At 40.8% G+C, this 18,055-nt stretch overlaps 1 long non-coding RNA gene across 1 annotated transcript; it reads right to left on the bottom strand.

The window, feature by feature from the left end:
* Positions 1–1,671: 1,671 nt before the first annotated feature.
* On the bottom strand, positions 1,672–17,842 carry LOC111608790. The gene is made up of 2 exons (XR_002752849.1): positions 17,681–17,842; positions 1,672–4,208 (listed from the first exon to the last, which is right to left on the bottom strand). It is a non-coding gene; the product is annotated as an uncharacterized LOC111608790 (long non-coding RNA).
* Between the last annotated feature and the right edge of the window lie 213 nt (positions 17,843–18,055).

The following is an 18,055-nucleotide window of genomic DNA, read 5'->3' as shown; positions in this document are numbered from 1 at the left end:
AAGCATTAATTTACATGTCAGGTTTAACAATTAATACTTGGATGTGGGGGACAGTTACAAATTGCAAAAGTATTTATAACCCATGACGTTTTACACATTTTGTCAGGTCACAACCAAAACATTCAAGGTATTTTGCAGGGACCTTATACAATAGATAGACCAACACAATGCAATGTGTTGGTCGGAAAGTGATGCATAGTTTGTAAACTGTTCCCAGGTGAATAGCATGAAACATACATGTCTTGCTCTCTCTTTACTTCAAATCCCCAAAATTAAATCCCTTGCAACAAATTGCCTTCAGAAATTATGTATTTAGTTTTTGTGCAATTTCATCTCAGTATAAAACCCAGCTGTTCTGAAAAGGCCTCCGAGGTAGAGAACATAACAATAAAGCAAAAATAAAAAGCATCACGAAGACCAAGAGAAAAAAATTAAAGGTTAGTTTGTATAACAATATTCCAAACTTTAAACTGTGAAACTTAGTGGTGGCAGCATCATGCTGTGGAGATGCTGTACTTTACTTCTGACTGGAGAACCGATCAATGTTGACAGGAAGAGGGATGGAGCTAAATGCAGGAAGGAAATTCTAAAATAAATTCTTAAGGGATCTCACCTCAGTTTCAAGTATTTTGAAAGTTCACCTTTCAGCAGGACAATAGCCCGAACCATATACAGCCAGAGCAAAAATTAAATGGTTTATATTAAAGAATATTTGTGTTAGAATGCACATCACACTTTTCAGATCTCAGTTGGTTAAAAAAAAGTCCAAATCCATCATTTTTCATTGCACTTCACAATTGTATAAGACAGAATGAAGTGGAATATATTCAAATGTGTTGTAATGTAAAAAAAAAAAAAAACACTAACAAGTATTCACCTGCATAAGCTTTATTACATGTAATACCCTTCAGTGGACGTAAGAATATGAACATTTTAAATGAATTAAATGAAGTCTTGGGATGTTCTAAAAGATAGAAAAGAACTAAATAAATTATTAGGGATAACGATTATAGGTCACTTTTATCATTCCGTTTGTTAAATACAGCGGAAGTCGTGTAAAAGACTCAACACTAGATGGCAGTAGCAACTCTTCAAAGAGCCGTGGCGTCTTCAACGCTTGGTTTTGAAGTTGCCGCGAGAACGTTCTTCTGACACGCTCTGAAGCTTCATTAAACCATCATGTGAACTTTCTGTCTGCATTTCCACCCTATTTCGTTCACTTCCAACACCTAAACTTGTGCAGCTTGAGGGCAGATGATCCAAACGCGACCTTCTGAGTTTAATTAAAGGGAACATCGCATCGGAATCGGACCAAGAGCGAACAAAAATAAATAAATAAGTACAACCGCGTTTTAATAGTTGTTGGCAGCGTCAACAGAGCTGAACCAACCTGAAATTTTCTGCCTGTCGCATGAATTCATCCCAGATGACAGTCCGAAGCGACGCTCCCAGCCGCTGTTACATCACCTCCACTCTTCTGCACCACTGCACAGAGTGCTTTTCTATGAATAATACAGGGAGACTTTGGAGACGGGGACACGGACATGGGGCTTGGTTACTAAATGACAGAAAAAGCACTTTGGAGAAGGAGTGATGGAGACATGAGAGAATACTCCGCGTGGCTTAATCGTGTAATTCGGGCGGCAAAAACACACATCAAACACTGATAAATTGGTCTGGATTGAACTTTATTGGCTTAGTCAGGAAATCACTTAAGAAACGTTGTTGAGAGAATAAAATGACACAAACGCAGCTGAAAACCAGATATGTACATACTCTGAATAAACAGACGTTTAGCCTTTTTTTTTTCTCCTGCAGTCTTCAGAAGAAAAAAAAAAACCTCTTCCTGGTCAGTTAAAATTATCTAAATGATTTCCTTTTGATACATTTCCAGAATACTTTAAATTTTTTAAGGAGTTTTTTTTTTTTTGTCAGGAGTAATTATAACTTTATAAAGTTAATATAACTTTAAACAATTTGAGTTTACCTGACGTATACCTGAGTGTATTATAAAGCAACACCTCAAGCATAATGCTTCCTTTTTTGACATCATGGAACGATCAAAGGAAGTTTGCCAAAAACCCCAAAAACAAAAGTAGAAAACATTGTAAATATACTGGGTGAAGCTTGTAAGAGGTTGTCTTCATCCAACGTAAAACAAGTCCACTCAGAGAGGAAGCCATTATTCCAGGAACATAAAAAGCCAGATTGTAATTTGCAAAATCACTCAGACGCCAACACTTCTATTTTTTGGAGACATGTCTGGTGGTCTTATGAAACTAAATTGCACTTCAATAAAAAAAGGAAAAGCTTGTGGGAGGAAGTTTGCTACAGGAGGAACTGGTCACTTCCTAAATTTGATAGTGTTATGAGGCAACAACTTCATGTGGAAATATTGAAAAAGACATCTCAAATATATTAGCCAGGCATATTTTGGACCGAAATTGATCTTCAAAATGGGCAATATACCTCTAAATTGGTTACAAAGCAGTTTAATTTGTTGTGGCCATCATAATGCTCTGACCTCACAGTCATAATGTTTTTGAGGGCAGAGTAGAAAAAGTGTGTGAACAGGACAGCCTCTAAACCTGACTCAGTTACACCAGTTCTGTCAGGAGAAATGGGCCGGAAATCCATCAAACTTAAAAAAAAAGAACTAAATTTTGTAATTCTTTTTGTTGTTGTTGTTTTTCAGTCAAACAGAGTGTGTGTACATTTGGTTTCAGCTGCGTGTGTATTCACCTTGCATGTATAACAGGACAGTGAGAGATATCACAGACGGCAGCAATAAGGTGGGTCACAGACTGTGAAGAAAGACAGGGTTATTGACTTTATGTTTCCCCACGAGAGCGTTAGCGTCAGTGTTGAAGTAAAATAACATATTACACCCTGAGATGAGCAGACACGTCCTCTATCGTAGAGAGCAGCACAAGCACACTTGCACTCAGGGACTGGTAGGTAGGACTCCAAGACGTTTAAATACAGATAACGAGGCATCTTTTATCAAAAAGGTGGAAATACTCTTCTTCTTACATTGCAAAATTGCTTTTATTCAAACATATTCGCATGAGCACCAGGAGAATTATTATGAAAAATAAACTCAAAACTAGATCTATTTGTTTCTAAGGCTGTAATCTTCTTTTTCCCCTCAATTGTCCTCCTTTTTCGCAAATTTGCCTTCCCTGCCAGCGCAGACACACAGTTAACTGAGCTCAGCGTATAATTAGACAAACAAAAAAGAGAGGGATGAAACATCTAAAGGAGAAGAGACTCCAAATGATTACACATTCACTCGGCTTCCTTCCCCCATGCTGCACACATAACCATCAATTAGAGGAGAGAAGAGGAGGCTGAGGACAAGCAGGCAGCCAGAAGTCTATTTGTGCCGCCTATCTCTCTGCCTTCCTCCTCTGAAAACTCCCGGCACCGGAGAGGGAGGAAGAGAGGGGAAAAAATAGAAGTGAAAAACAAGAAGTACATAAATAAAGAAATCAGAGTGCTTCACATCCGGTCGTCTGATTGGCTGAGACGCGAGTCAGGCAGATCTGGGCCACAGTTGCACTCATTGTTCAGTGAGCTTTCTTACAGAGTCCAACCCAGCGACAGCAATGAATGTTGATTGTGACCTTTGGTCTTTGGGTACAGCGAACACAAAGTGGCACTTATGAGCATGTGCGCATGTGGTTTCCATCTCTGCATTTGCATGTGGCGCCCACTTGCCCTTTTGTTCGTTTTTTGGTCTTTTTCCCCCCATTTCTTTCGTTTTTGCTCAGATTTGACATCGCCAGAGCGAGCCACGGGGCACAGTCAACGGTCGATGGTTTATGTGCTACTCAAACCAAACTCACCGACAGCGTTGAATGTTCACCGAGGCAGGCGGGGCGGCGGCCCTGACCCTGAGCCGATGTGACAGAGAAGGCAGGGTGCAGAGGAGGAAGAGGAGGAAGAAGAGGAGGAGGATAGAGACTCGGGCAAGACCAAAGAGGTCAGGTTGCACAACAGGGGGGATATAATGACACAAGACATTGGCAGAGAGTGTTCTGTCCTTGGGGCACTGACAGTTCTGATCATGTTACATAGAGTATAACGAGGTGTGTTTAAGCTCGGATATGAGCTTTGAGAGTCTGCTTTATTGCAGATTACCATCTTGTAATCACCAGAAATTGAAGTCTTTCTTCTTCGGGGGTAAAAAAGTGCTGCAGCAGCATCTGAAACACACATGCATATGAGATGGTTAGCAATCATACACCAGCAAAAGGAAAAGTTTGTTTTCCCCATTTATTCCTCAATGTTTGTTGAGTTCAAAGGAAGAACCTTGAACATGGCTACAGCCGTGCTAGGGTCAGAGGTTTATCCGAAACAATTTTGACTTATGTTTTTACTCATGTTGCCGTTTACTTCTTCAGCTTACATTTGAACTTTAAATGAAACAGAGTCAGGACAAAGGGAGCAAGATTCAGATCCTATAAAAACAGTTCGACTGTTTATGTGGCTTGTGGCACAGAAATTAAAAGTTTACAGAGTGACCTCTTATGTCATGTGACCTCTTATGTCATGGTTTTGTTAAGTCATCCTCAGATTTCTGATCCGTATGAATCTCCAATTTGAAAAGTGAAACAAAGCAGAAAATCTACTTTTTCCAAAGCGTCCAGGTTAGCGTAAAGACAGGCCCAAAAGTATTCACACCGCTGGCACATTTAGATTTTTAGTTGTTACAAAGTTAGTCTCTGCTAAAAAAGACGGTAGACACATTCCCTCAAAATATGATCAAATTATCTAAAAGACTGTGTTTATAGGATAAGTTTATCAAGGAAATTTGTTTAAAATGATTTATATACTTCTTAACATATGGGAAAAAAAATCTTTATTTGCATTCTAACAGTCAAACCTTTCTTATAACTACTGGCCATCCTTTTGCATGTTTCCTCTGGTGTTTTATTTAATTAGTTTTCTGGAAGACCTCCGTACCATGGCCCTAATCTTTAGGTTGCTCTACAGATTCGCTATCAGAGTCAAGTCAGGATTCTGGCCAGGCCAGTTTAAAACAATAATATTATTCCTTTCGATTAATATGGGAAAACAAATTAATTGATGGAAATAATATTAACGTATTATTTTTTTGTCATTGTAAAGTATCTCCTTTATTAATGGATGCAGTAGGCAACCTTTCTGGAACAAAACTCTATCCTTCTTTACCATTTTAAACTAGCACTGTGTTCTTTGAGTGAACTGACCTTTAGATTCAAAAAGTTTCTAAAAAACTAGAAAACATAAAAACCGCTATTTTTTTTTTTTTTTGTCATCCTGACAATCCCTACTTTAGTTTGACATCGCTCTACTAATGGTTACTGAGCCATTTTCAAATCCATGGACATCCAGCACAGAGAACAATACCGACGTCCAACTGTGCCGCCCAGCTTCTTTTGGACCCCCTCTGCGGTGTGGCCCTTTCTCAGACCAGGAGCTCCCATTGTCAGAAGCAGGGCCAAACAACTCTCGACAGTGTCGTCTCACCACTGCTGGCTGCGTGGGGGTGAGAGAGGGGAGGGGAGGACTGACATCAGAATGACAAATGCTGATCTACGGTCATCCATTGCCTTATTTCATCAGCTCCAGGCTGCTGATGTCATTATGCAAGCCAGACCTGCATCCATTACTCTGGCGGGGTACGGGAGGTAGCGCTATGGCGTGATAAGACACTGGCTACAATGGATGACTAATGTGTCACATCATTGGAGCTGTAATTCAGAAAGCAATAAAACAGACAAAATGGTTTTTTGTCTTGCGAGTGTGCAGGGTCTTTGATTTACTGCCTCTGCGTTCTTTCATGCTTTTGTCTACAGACATGCAACACCCTCGGAAAGGGGAAAACAGTGGCTGGTTTGTAAATAATCTCAAGGAAATACAGTACGATATTCACAGGCCCCTTGTAAACATACTTTCTGACTGCGCACCCCCGAGGTGGAAGTGTCTGTTCCACCGGGGCCACAGATAAGAGACCAAAATCATATGCCTTATTACATCTTCCCCACTCCATCACAGTCACAAGCACACACACACTTACACCTCGCCCCACAATGAGACGCGAAATGAAAAATAGGCAGAGGGTCGGCGGAGAGGGGAAAAGAGGGCTTTGCCATGGCAACCCTAGTGTCAGCCATCCATTTCTTCTTAATCCCCCCCCCACCCCAATCCCAGTTCAATGTCGCGCCCTCTGAAGGGACCCCCTCTCTACAGCTGAATATTTCTTTTGTGTGGAGAGACTCTGCCTGGGTATATAGGCGTGTTCGTGTGTGTGTGTGTAGGCGTGTGTGGGCGGGGGTGGGTGGGTGTGTGTGTGTGCAGGAGGGGCTTACAGAGGAGGAAGGGATTGAGGTTAGAGAGGTTAGGGGGGCAGATCATGGCTAACACAGTTTAAAAGGAGAGAAGGGGGGGCAAAGAGTCTCCGCATTACATGGAGGTTAAAAACCAGAGCTCAGATCACACACACACACACACACACATATATATTGATATATACCTTCTGATATACATTTAAACACCATACTTATGGGGGAGATAATCTTTTAAAATAGCAGATAATTATCCCATATGGCAAACAGCCGGCTCTTTCCCCCCTCAAGTCTATCGCCAGCGAACCCCAAGCTTCATTTTTTTTTCCTTCTCGGAAACTCTCATCGTCTCTCAGTCTTTCCTGAGCAGCCCACTCTACATTACTGACAAAAGCGGTTTTAGAGGAGTGGGTGGGGAGAGGCGTCAGCTGCTAGACAAAATAAAAAGGCCTCTATTTGTTCCTGACAATAAACGTCCCCATCTTTGGAGAACCTCCACAGCTGCAGCCAGATAGGCTTTCATTTCTAACTGGAGACTAATAGAGAGCGCTGTCTCCTTTTCTCGACTGTAAGCGGATTTATTGTGCGGGGTGAAATGCTGCGGATTTGCGGTCTTTACGGGCTGGGGGGGGTGAGTTGGTCGGGGACCGCTGCCCCACCAAGAATGAGCCAAAACGAGTGTGACGTGGGATAAAAATGTGACCAACTGAAGAGATAACGCTTGGAGGAAAAGGGGAGCAGATGTAAGAGCGAAATACGCAACACAGAAAACTCAGTTTTTTAAAAAACAACAAGAAAACATTCTTTTCCATGAACCTACAGAAATGTCTCTCTTCGAAGGGCGATTAATGTTCGGTGAATCCCCCAGAAATCCCAAAACAGGCTCCCCTCAAGGCCGAGTAAAGGAAGTTGGCAGAGGAAGTGCCAGTGGTGTCTCTCTGGGGTGGTCCGATGTGGACTTTAATGTCCACTGCAGTGTATACTGTACGTTCACTCATAATTACTAACAGACCTGCAGTCTGCCTGTAGGGCTCTCACAAGCAGCGCTATGCCTACACATACATATGTTCCATTTTAATAGCTGCCTTCACTGGAAACGTGCTGTAGTGAAATGAACATGAAGTTTTTATATAGGATTTTTTTTTAAAATACAGCATTTAAGACCTAGAATTCCCTTGTTGGATTAATCATTGACCCTGGTGGGATAATAATATAAACAGGCATGCATCTGTTTTTTAAATATGGCCAATAATTATAGCCAAGCTGCTCTGTGGTGGGTCTTTTCTACCACATTTAGATCTGGCTTTGCGAAACATCTGGTTGGGTTATTGTATTCAGTATAGGCCGCAGATGCTATTTAGGAAATATACTGCCAAGCCTGTAAACGTGCACATTTTTCTGCACCTAGCCTACTTTTTCTCAGTTTTATGCTCTAAGTAAATGCACTCTTCCCTGAAAGTTTAAACTGCTATTTTGAGCAGAGACCAGATTTTTTTTCTTGAAGATGCCCATTTTCCCCCATTTGATCTTTGACCTGCTGGATCCCATTTAGACCGATTCCATTGTTTTTTCCTGGTAACTATGACGCACAACACACAAAAAAAATCATTCAGCTGATTGTTTGATAGAGATAGGATCTTTAAATTTAACAAAAATTGAGAAATTTTGACATTTTCCCCTATTTATGCAGTGAAGCATGTGTTTTAGTGTATTTAGAAGACAAAAATGGTTGGCCTTTGTAGTTTTGATGCATTGAACGAGTAGGAAAAAAATCTGATTTTTCTTTTATTTAAAACGTACAAGAATCAAAGACAATCAATCAGGAAATTAGTTGACTCCAATCTTTCCAATCTTTGGCCGACTTCACTGGTTCAGATCTTACTGTGTAGACTAAAACTGATTGAAAATTCATTAGATGCCTAAAAGTGATCAAGGCCATCTTAGTCTATTAGAGAGCAAAGGGCACGTTGTAACACAAGGTGGAGAGTCTGTTCAACAAGTGCAAAGACATAAAGCAAAGAGGCACCGAGTTAGTGCCCTGCCACTGATTGGCAGGGTGGGGTCACCGGGTGACCCCTGCCCTTTTTAACCTTAAGGAATGTTGTCATGCTGGTGCGTCTATTGTTCCAGCCTCCCTGGGGCCAACGGTGCAGAGCGTCAAATGAATGTGAGCGATGAAGGTTCCTGACGCGTCTCCCTTTACCCCCCCCAAAAAAATCTTCTTTTTCTTTCTCTAATCCCTTTTTTTCTGCCCTTCGTCCCCCAAAATTTCCGCAAACAAAAGGCATCAACACGTCTCAGACCAAGCTGTCGTTGATGGGCTCAAGTGTGCGTGGATACAAAAAAATGTTCCTATCATGTTACACCGACTCTCGCCTGTAAGTCAAAGAAAATATCCTTGTTGAAAATGTATATTGCTGGGAAAACCCTCCATCACTCGTCATATAGACAGTTGTTTCTACTGGTTAACTCTCAAGATCTGAGAGTCTTTAGATGGTCTGAGAACCTGCCTGTGCAGGAAATCACCAGCAGCATGATGGATCTGACGAGAGAACCAGGCAAACAGACAGGTACCTTCTATGTACCCACCTAGGGCTGGTCAGAGGAAATCCAGGGGAGGGGATTTATGATGTCATAAAAGAGTGCCAGCAGAGAGTTGCCTGTGAGCAGGTTGTCTCTGGAGCTGGAACCATAAAAGTCTCCTGCAGCTTCCGCTCCCTCCCCCTGTCTGAGATGCTGTCAGAAGACCGAGCAGCAGTGGACCAGAGCGAGCCGGGATATAATTTGCAGTAGAGACAGAAAACATGAGTATGTTGTGGCCACGCCGAGATATCTGTATGCATTTAATAATGTGAAAAATAATTCCTCATCTTTAATTGTAATATTGCAAAATTGAGGGGATAGGCAATAATGAATTAGTGTAAAATAGGCATGAACCAGTACGGGAGTCTAATGGAATAATGGTTTTAACACAGCAAATGCAAGAGAAAAATGTATATAACATGACATAACTGTTTTCACTTAAAACAGAAATAAATTAAATATTATGCAACATTTTGATTAAAACTGTTATGATAGTGCTGTGTATAATATTCCTGTATTATTTGGTTTATAACTTTCTTCTTAGAGTAACAGTGTGAGTCTAACAAAACAAACTTAGCTGGTGCATTAGTCAGGCTATCTGCTCAGGTTCTAGTCTGAGCAGATATCGATATGTGACGATATGTGACAATATTGTCACCTTCCGAACATAATGGTTGAAGTCATTCTTTGCCAAAAGTGACTATTTTGCCTAAATCATCTTTTAGCAAAAAAGTGGTGATTTTTTACTAAAAAAATTTCAAAAAATGACTTAGGTAATTATTTTAGTAACAATATGTACAATTCTTCCTCTCCTATAACCACAGTGAAAGTGTAGTAGCTTTTTTTCTGCCAGACAACTACCAGGTCACATCAACAGGTGGGGGTGGGGGGCCTGATGAATATTGTAAACCATTACAATATCTTGGCGAAAAATGTTTCCAAATTTGAGTAAATTGGGACATAAAATAACCTGGGATAAGATATGTGAAAATGAATTTTCCTGTCTTGAAAATGACCTGACATGATTCCAAGCCAGTGTATCACTATATAATAAAGACTAACGTGAAATGTCTTCTTACAATACTTGCCCCACATTAATTTATGCTCCAGTACATCTGAATTCACTCCACACTTAATCCGTACATAACCTCATAACAATCTGTCTCTTTAATTATAGAAATGTATAATTATTGTAGGGATAAGACATGTATCATTCTGAAACCTTTGTTTTAAATGTTTTCTTTTATTAATTACATACAGTGACATTCATTTTTATGCATTTTCATTGGGCTTCTGAGGCTTCGCTGTAAATGTAGTAACGATTTGTCTAAGTAATCTTCTGCTCAAGCAAATTTTGTATGACTTCATAATGTAAAAATACAAATGCAAATCCACCTGATCACTTCATCAATTACATTAGTAAAAAGGATACATAAATATCACATTTCTAGTTTTACATTTGCCTCATAAATTTCCACTCTACTATTCTCAGTTTAAAGCTGCAGCACCTCAATATGGGAACTGTATTTAAAAAGTGAGGCACCATCTGTCGGGCCAGACTAAACAGGTGTAAGGAAGAGAAAGCTGATATTCACTCTTCAGATGTAAAGAATACCCCCTCTTCTCCCCTTGCTTGCACAGGACTCAGATCAGTACGGTTTGTACATCGGCAGCAGTGATTCTCCAACAAAGGAGCTGGAGGCACACTCTCACAGTTTAAAAAAACAAAAAAACAACAACAACAAAAAAGAGGAGAGATTGTGGTTATTTGCTCTACAGCCTCACTAAGGACGTTTCCCCATTGTAAACAGGAGTGGCTGCACGGCCCCGTTTCCTTTCATCCTTCTCCTTCAGGCACGCTGCCTTTGTCTCACCGAGGACAGAAAAACCGGCCTCTCGGCTACGCTACACTGGTCAAATACCAGGGAACTACCCCTGGCCTGTTGGGAAAAACAACAAGGGGAAGAGGAGAAAGAGCGGCAGAAACGGAGAAGGAGGGTGGAGGGATAAGGTGTGAGATTTTTGCTGGAGTTAGGACAGAACTATAAACAGCTGGTGCAGAGAGATGAGAAAACTTTGGAACACGGTTCGGGGCAGACACCAAAACTACAAAAACTTCTGGTAATGTCGATCCTTCAAATTAAAGTATTTTTAATGAGGTTCCTGAAAAAAAAAGACATATTTTTGTACCGAGCACAGAATAGTGCAGTGCTGCTTCAAACTGCTGGTCAGCTGGGTTAAAGAAACTATATTTTTCTCATGCTTACAAACTATACAAATGTTTTTTTTTGTTGTTGCTTTTTCTTAGATAAAGAATCATTAGATATGATCTAGCTACAGGTATAAAGGTATGCTGATTTTTTAAACAGCTACTCTTTAACAACTGCAAAATGTTTCTATCCTACTGTCTTGAATTTTATGTTGGAAGACATTTTGAAATGCTGGATAAATTAGCATTTCCTGCGTCTTTGCAGGCCGTAGAGTAATCAAAGCTGCCGCTCCCCCAAGCTGTGAAGTAGGTTAGCTGGTTTAAAGACAGAAACCCAAATGAAAACTTTAAAAATGCCCCTGATCTAAATTTTGGAATTTGGGAGTCATCAGGCTTGTTATTGCTACATCCCTTCATGTTGTGCACTGCCGGTCAACTGGCTGAAAAAGGGCCCCTGTCTTTCCTTGCTTACAACATTGATTAATTTGATTGGACAGAAATTTTACTAGTAAAACAAAGCATAAATGTTAATACATGTCATCACTTTAATAATAATAATAATAATAATAATAATAATAATAATAATAAAACATGTATGATTTTAGAACCTGTTAGGAATATTTGTTGCTTTTCTGTTTGAAATGAAAGCAATAGATTACATTCGATGTTTTTTTTAATTCACGTAGTCGCAATCTGACATCAGGCTTTGCCTGTTCTGAATGTAGAACAACTGTAGAAATATCTAACTTTAAACATACACAGTTCTTTTTTTTTGCACCTGTTCTCTTATAAACGTGGCCACTCCGTGTGCAGCTGTAAGAGCCTGCAAGGTTAAACAAAGCGGTTCTCTTTTTATCTCTCTCTCTCTTTCTTTCATCCTATTTTGCACTTTTATGCCAGTTCAGCAGAAAAAGGGAAGTTGTCCGAGTAAACGTATGCGGCTGAGCTAAACTGAAGCCATTCTCAAAGCGGGGCTCATGTAAATGCCGTAGGTTTCAGTCCACGCAGACTGTCCCGACAACAGGACCTCACTGTCACACCTCATAAAGCAAAGTTCCAGCAGAAGGGTTGAGTTTAAAGTCAGGGGGGGGGAGGAAGGCAAGGCGAAAAAAGGATAAATAAGGAGGAAAATAAAGAATGCATCCATTCAGAAACCTGCGGAGAAAAGAGTGAAAGGCTCTCGATGAAAGCCCCTTTAAGCTTCGGGCTCCGATGGCCCGTCTTTCAGGTGCGCTCAATAGAAAAATACACTGAGAATTGACTGCAGCAGAAAATATAAGAAAGTGAAAAACGCCACAAAGGAGTTGTTAATTTTCCAATTCTCTCCTCTAATTTATAGTCTTTGCTCAGCTGTAGGGAGGGAGGCAAAGACCCACAAGTTTATTTTCAAATTGTCCACAAAGAATGCCTGTCATTTCCTGGCGTTCCCCACTTCCATATGAAAACCCACCTCCCCCCCTTTCCTACAGGGACAATGGGAAAGATTCCAAAATTTCCACGGGGAGTGTCTAGCACGGCGATACAATAAGAAAGCATGTTGTGACAGAATGGAGACAGGCTGTTTCTCTCAGCTGCGACCAGACCGGGGCCAGCTCCGGTGTTGGAGCATTTTGCAATTAAAAGCAGGAACACCGGAGCTTTAATAAGCGAAAACTGATGCTGACACAGAAACGCGTCTTGTAGCAACAGGAATTTTGCACATTTCCAACAAGAGTTTTGTGCTATTAAAACAGCTACACACAGACTAGATTCTTTCCTAAATTTCCCTCTCAAATACAATTGCACAGTCAAACATCCTTTTCAAGAGTTTCCTAATTAACCCGAAGAGTGTGTTTGGCTCTAAAGTGCATCGAGTTCAAACGCCATGTGCTTCTAAACGGGCCAATAGGCTCTTGAAAGCCACCTGGCTTGACCCGCGTAGACCCGGGCCCTCGGCTAGACGAGGGGTCAGAGGTCAACCACTCATCTAGATAGGCTGTATGTCGCAATGCCCGAGGCGGGGGCCAGGGGTCTCCATTACCTAACCTTTCCATTTACCCTTGGCTGCACAGGGAAGCACAAACACACAACGACTCCCACTCCGGTTCCTGCTACTGCTGTGGACTCATTCAGGCCTCTAACGGCCATTTAATCCGCACATGTGGACACAAACGATACGAGTTGCTACGTGGGATGCATAAACAAAACAAGTATAAGGGGAAAGGAAACAAGGGCAAGATCAACTGACTAGGATCTGAAAATAACACAAAAGTATGAAACAAAATTGCATAATATGGGCTAATTTTATTTGAAGCAGATCAGCAGCAGAGATCAAACGAAATATTGATTATTTCAGCTGCTATAATCCATGAGATGTTGTTTAAATTTAATTTTAATACCCAGACGTGAGCAACAATATAGAGTAAGCACCCGCTAAATTTGGTCATTTTGATTTTCAGCTTCCACATAACAACCGTCTGATTTTGGCAGCCGGATATGCTTCAGATTAGTTGCGGTTTTCTTTCATGAAAGCGAGACAAAATTACGGATCTTCTTTCAGCCAGCTAACCTGCAGTGCGCAGAGATGTCGCACTGCAGGTCTCAAAGGGACAGAGGTACATTACCCAATTCCACTGCGGTTTCTCTGGGACTTTCTCTCATCGGAGGACAATTTAGCAGTTTTTATACCTTTTCTGTTTGAGACGTTGGATATGACGCTATGCAGCTGTTATTGTTCTCTTTTGAATTTAGATCCTTTGCAGAAATGTTTTGAAGACATAATGGGTGTTTTTTTTTTCTTTCTTTTAACACAGAATAGATGCTTCACGTGAAGCTCTTAAAAAGTTACTGAAAGTAAGATGAGACTCTATGAAGCAAATTTTTTAGTTTCCATAACAAGACTGCATGTGTTTCTGATGCAAAATATTTCCAAACAGCTGATTGTGTCTTTCTTAAAAAACAAGGGGAATATTGTTGTCACTGTTCAGCCAGCTGATCAGCAGTGCACAGCAACAGAGACTAGAGAGCCAGAATTCCTCTCTGCTCCTTACAGAAAAAACCTCAGTCTCTCTAACGCTTCCTCTGGGAAGCATTAACAGATTTCATACCATAAAAAGCAATTTGAAGGACATTTTCTACCGTCTTAAAGCTTTATCAGTCTCAATAACTTTTTTTCTCCAGAAATATGGATAATTACAAAAAAGGTAAACTGCTTCCATGTGGTATTTTCTTTAAATAAATTCTAAATTTGCAATAAATGTTTTGAGAATGAGACCGCACTAAAAGATGCTAGCATTTTATTTGCACAGACAAAATAAAAATCTAACTAAAACGTATCTTAGTTTTGATAAGTTGAGGAGCAGCAGCGATTCGCAGGCGCATCTCTTACGTAAAAAACAGGCAGACAGGATCGCAGGTTGCAGCTGTGGAACCTCATCATATTTTGAATTACGCAGGAATGATGATCATAGCTTCAGCTGGAGATAAGATAGGCAGACATCCAACTGACTCCTGTCCAGCCTGACAGCAGCAGGAAGCCACTGACTTTTTCTGTGTCCGCTTACTCCTCCCCGATGACGCCAATCAACTGGGGACCAAATTAAACAGAAATCCACTCAGACATTTGCTGCTCTTTATGAGACGCAGGCTGCAGCCCTTTTTTTTTCTTTCTTTCTTTCTTTCTTCAGAACGAAGAAAGCTAAACTGATTTATGTGTAACTCGGCCCTGAGAGGGACGTAAGTGGAGACCCATCGGTCTGGATCACATCAGGACCAGTGGCAGCCCAAGATGGTACTGGGCCCCAAGCAGAATTTGATTAGAGGCTTGACTTGATGCAACTAATAATATCTCTTATGTCCTGTCAAAATAAGAAGTTTTAGTTCATGTGACGTAACTGATTATTTCACAGAATGTGTTCTGCTTGACCCTCACATCATTGATCACACGTAATTTATTGAAATAACTATCCATCCATTTTCTGTACACCCTTGTCCCCTAGTGGGGTCGGGAGGTGCTGGTGCCTTTCTCTAGCTAACGTTCTAGGCGAGAGGCGGGGTACATCCTGGACAGGTTGCCAGTCTGTTGCAGGGCAACACAGAAACAGACAGGACAAAACACCATGCACACACACACTCACTCCTAGGGACAATTTAGAGAGGCCAATTAACCTGACAGTCATGTTTTTGGACTGTGGGAGGAAGCCGGAGTGCCTGGAGAGAACCCACGCATGCACAGGGAGGACATGCTTGAAATAACAAAAATAACTAAATAAATTGTGGTAGCAATGTTATTACGTTAAATGAGCCATTTGGTCTGGCAGTCATGTGCAGGATGTTGTGTTTCAAGACAAACTCAGTAAAGATTTAACCAGCTCAACTAGATGTGTTCACATGAAAACTGTCATTTAATTATTGGTAGTAAATTATGACTGTTCCTATAAAACTGTGAATATTTCTTCAATACAAGTATTATTTGTCGTGTTCTGAATCCTAAGCAAATTTAAGAGCAATTTTCCGATTTTAAACCTTGGAAACAAGTTCAAACGGTTCATTCTTGATAAACAATTACAAACTTGAGGTTCTGTGATTTGTATCCTGTATGAGTCCAGAACTCTCAGAACTTGTTGCTAATTCGTTTCCCCATTTTAATTACCTCAAAATGCCCTTTCCTCTTAGAATGGAACAGCACACATATATTTATTTCTCTTGCTATTTGAATATGTTGAGGTATTGTGGAAATAGTTATTTATAAAATGTTCAAGTTTTTTTAATTTTTTTTTTATCATATTTTATTTCCATTGTCTCTGATGCTTGTTTGGGCCTGTTGACTTCAATGAGTCACTCTTCATTAAAGGAAAAGCGATTCTAAGTGATGATACATATCACTTCTTGTAGTCAGATGTTCGTATCTCCTTAGAGTACACTATGAGCAATGTTCTGTAAATTAAGGATACAAACTGACACCTGCTAAATATGAAATGTCCCATGACAGCCACTCTTCATGAGCAGCAGCTACGTTTCCTAATAACCTGGGCCAGCTTCTATCAGAACTGTTAATTTATAGGGTGCTTTGCATAGATAAATGTTTGTAGATGTTTTTTTAAGCAAACTGATTTCAAAAGTATGAAATTGACTCTTTTTTTCAGAAACTCACAGCACATTTCATTGTTGGTGCAGCTCTAAGCAACTAGATCTAATGTATCCAGATGGCAGAAGAATTAATGGAGACTGCCTCATTAACCTTAGAGCATATTAGTGCTTGGCACTGCACAGTGAGAGCCTAAGATGAATAATTTTAACAGCAACAAAAATAATGTCTCAGCTGCAATACAGTGAGCCAGTTTCCCCTCAAGCCTCAGCTCGTCAGATTGAAGTATGTTTATTTAGAGTGGATGCATCCTCTCTGAGTGCCCATCCTGAAAATGGCAGTCTGGCTTTTTTCCTTCTTCTTCGTCTTCTCTCTCTCTTTTTTTTAAACAATGTGCCGAAGGCTCCAATTCCGGGAGGAAGTCAGATGCGCAGAGAGCGTTTCCGAGAATTCAAGATGTGCAAAAAACCCATGCTCCTAATCCTGTTCGCGCTCTTCCAAAATTTCTTGTTGGAAGACTGGGTCTGCGAGTGATTTATTTGTGATTTATCTCTTCATGCTTTCATCCGCCCCACTTTGCTCCGATGAAACAGCTATTCTGGGCTTCCCGTCTGCTTTTACGCACGCATCCACGCCAGACAAGATCGCATCATGAGTCAGGGCACACGGATGGAGAAAGAAAGGGAGACGGGTGGTGGCTGTGAATGATCGCTGTCTGTTTTTGAGCTCTTCAGGTGTCTTTGGGGTGGGGTTGGCGGGGTGCATAAAGGGGATGCTGTAATGTCGATATGATGACAGATGGTCCGCACAAAGCTGGTGCGCATTGTTCAGTTGGGGGGGAAAAAAATACGTATATATATATATATATATATATATATATATATATATATATATATATATATATATATATATATATATATATATATATATATATATATATAACCACCATTCATCAGTCTTCACCAAGTTAAAGGGAACAAGTTCGCTGTCTGGTGAGAGGAATGAATCAAACTTAGATTACTGGGGAGCCTCGGATCGGAACTGGTGAGCTGCTGGAGCTGGTAGAACACGTAAGTTAAAAAAAATAAAAATAAAAAATAAAAATAAAAAAACTTTGCCAATAAACGAAATCTTGGCTAATCTTGGAAATAATTGGACGTCCATGTGCATTCCTTTTGAAAAGAAAAAAAGTTGAAGCGGACAAAAGCGTGTTCATGCTTCTTGGGTTAGACTGTAGAAGAAATCAGAATAGGATGTGGAACAAATTCACATGCGCTTACCGCCTGGTTGGAGCGCTGAGCGCCAAACCCACACAGAGTTTCACCTTCGTTTTACGCGCACCTCCAAAGCGTTCATAACCCCCGTTATACACATCAAATACGCAAAAATCTATTTCTAAGTATTACATCAGTTTCCGCGGACTGTTTCCTCCAACAAACAACATCTATCTGCTCTTCTGTGTTGCATTCTTTGTGACGATAGCATACTCACAGCGTTTTCCCTTCATCTTTTGATATGTACGCATCGGGATTCGCCTTCCAGTCGAGGTGGTGGGGACTGATGCTATTTCTTCTATTTTTCATCCTCATCACTTCCATCGGAGCCCAAGTCCACGCCGCCTGTGTGCGTCTGCCTCCCCTGATCCACAGATTACGCTGCGTTTGAGGGGCCGGAGGGAAGGGCATCCGGTTTACAGGGATCACTGGAGCAACGGGGATTGGCTCGGAAGGGATAGCTTCATAAAAAAAAATGCGTGTTTGCCATTGGATGATGGCGCCCCTGCGTGTGGGAATGGGAGGGAATGGGGGAGTTGTCCTATGTTATTCCGGAGAACTCGGGTGGGGAATACAGGAGGAGTGTACTCTG

This window comes from Xiphophorus maculatus, chromosome 6 (genome assembly GCF_002775205.1).
Source record: "Xiphophorus maculatus strain JP 163 A chromosome 6, X_maculatus-5.0-male, whole genome shotgun sequence".
Taxonomy (NCBI): Eukaryota; Metazoa; Chordata; class Actinopteri; order Cyprinodontiformes; family Poeciliidae; genus Xiphophorus; species Xiphophorus maculatus.
The sequence above is the reverse complement of the archived record's forward strand: the minus strand, read 5'-3'. Positions and strand labels throughout refer to the sequence as shown.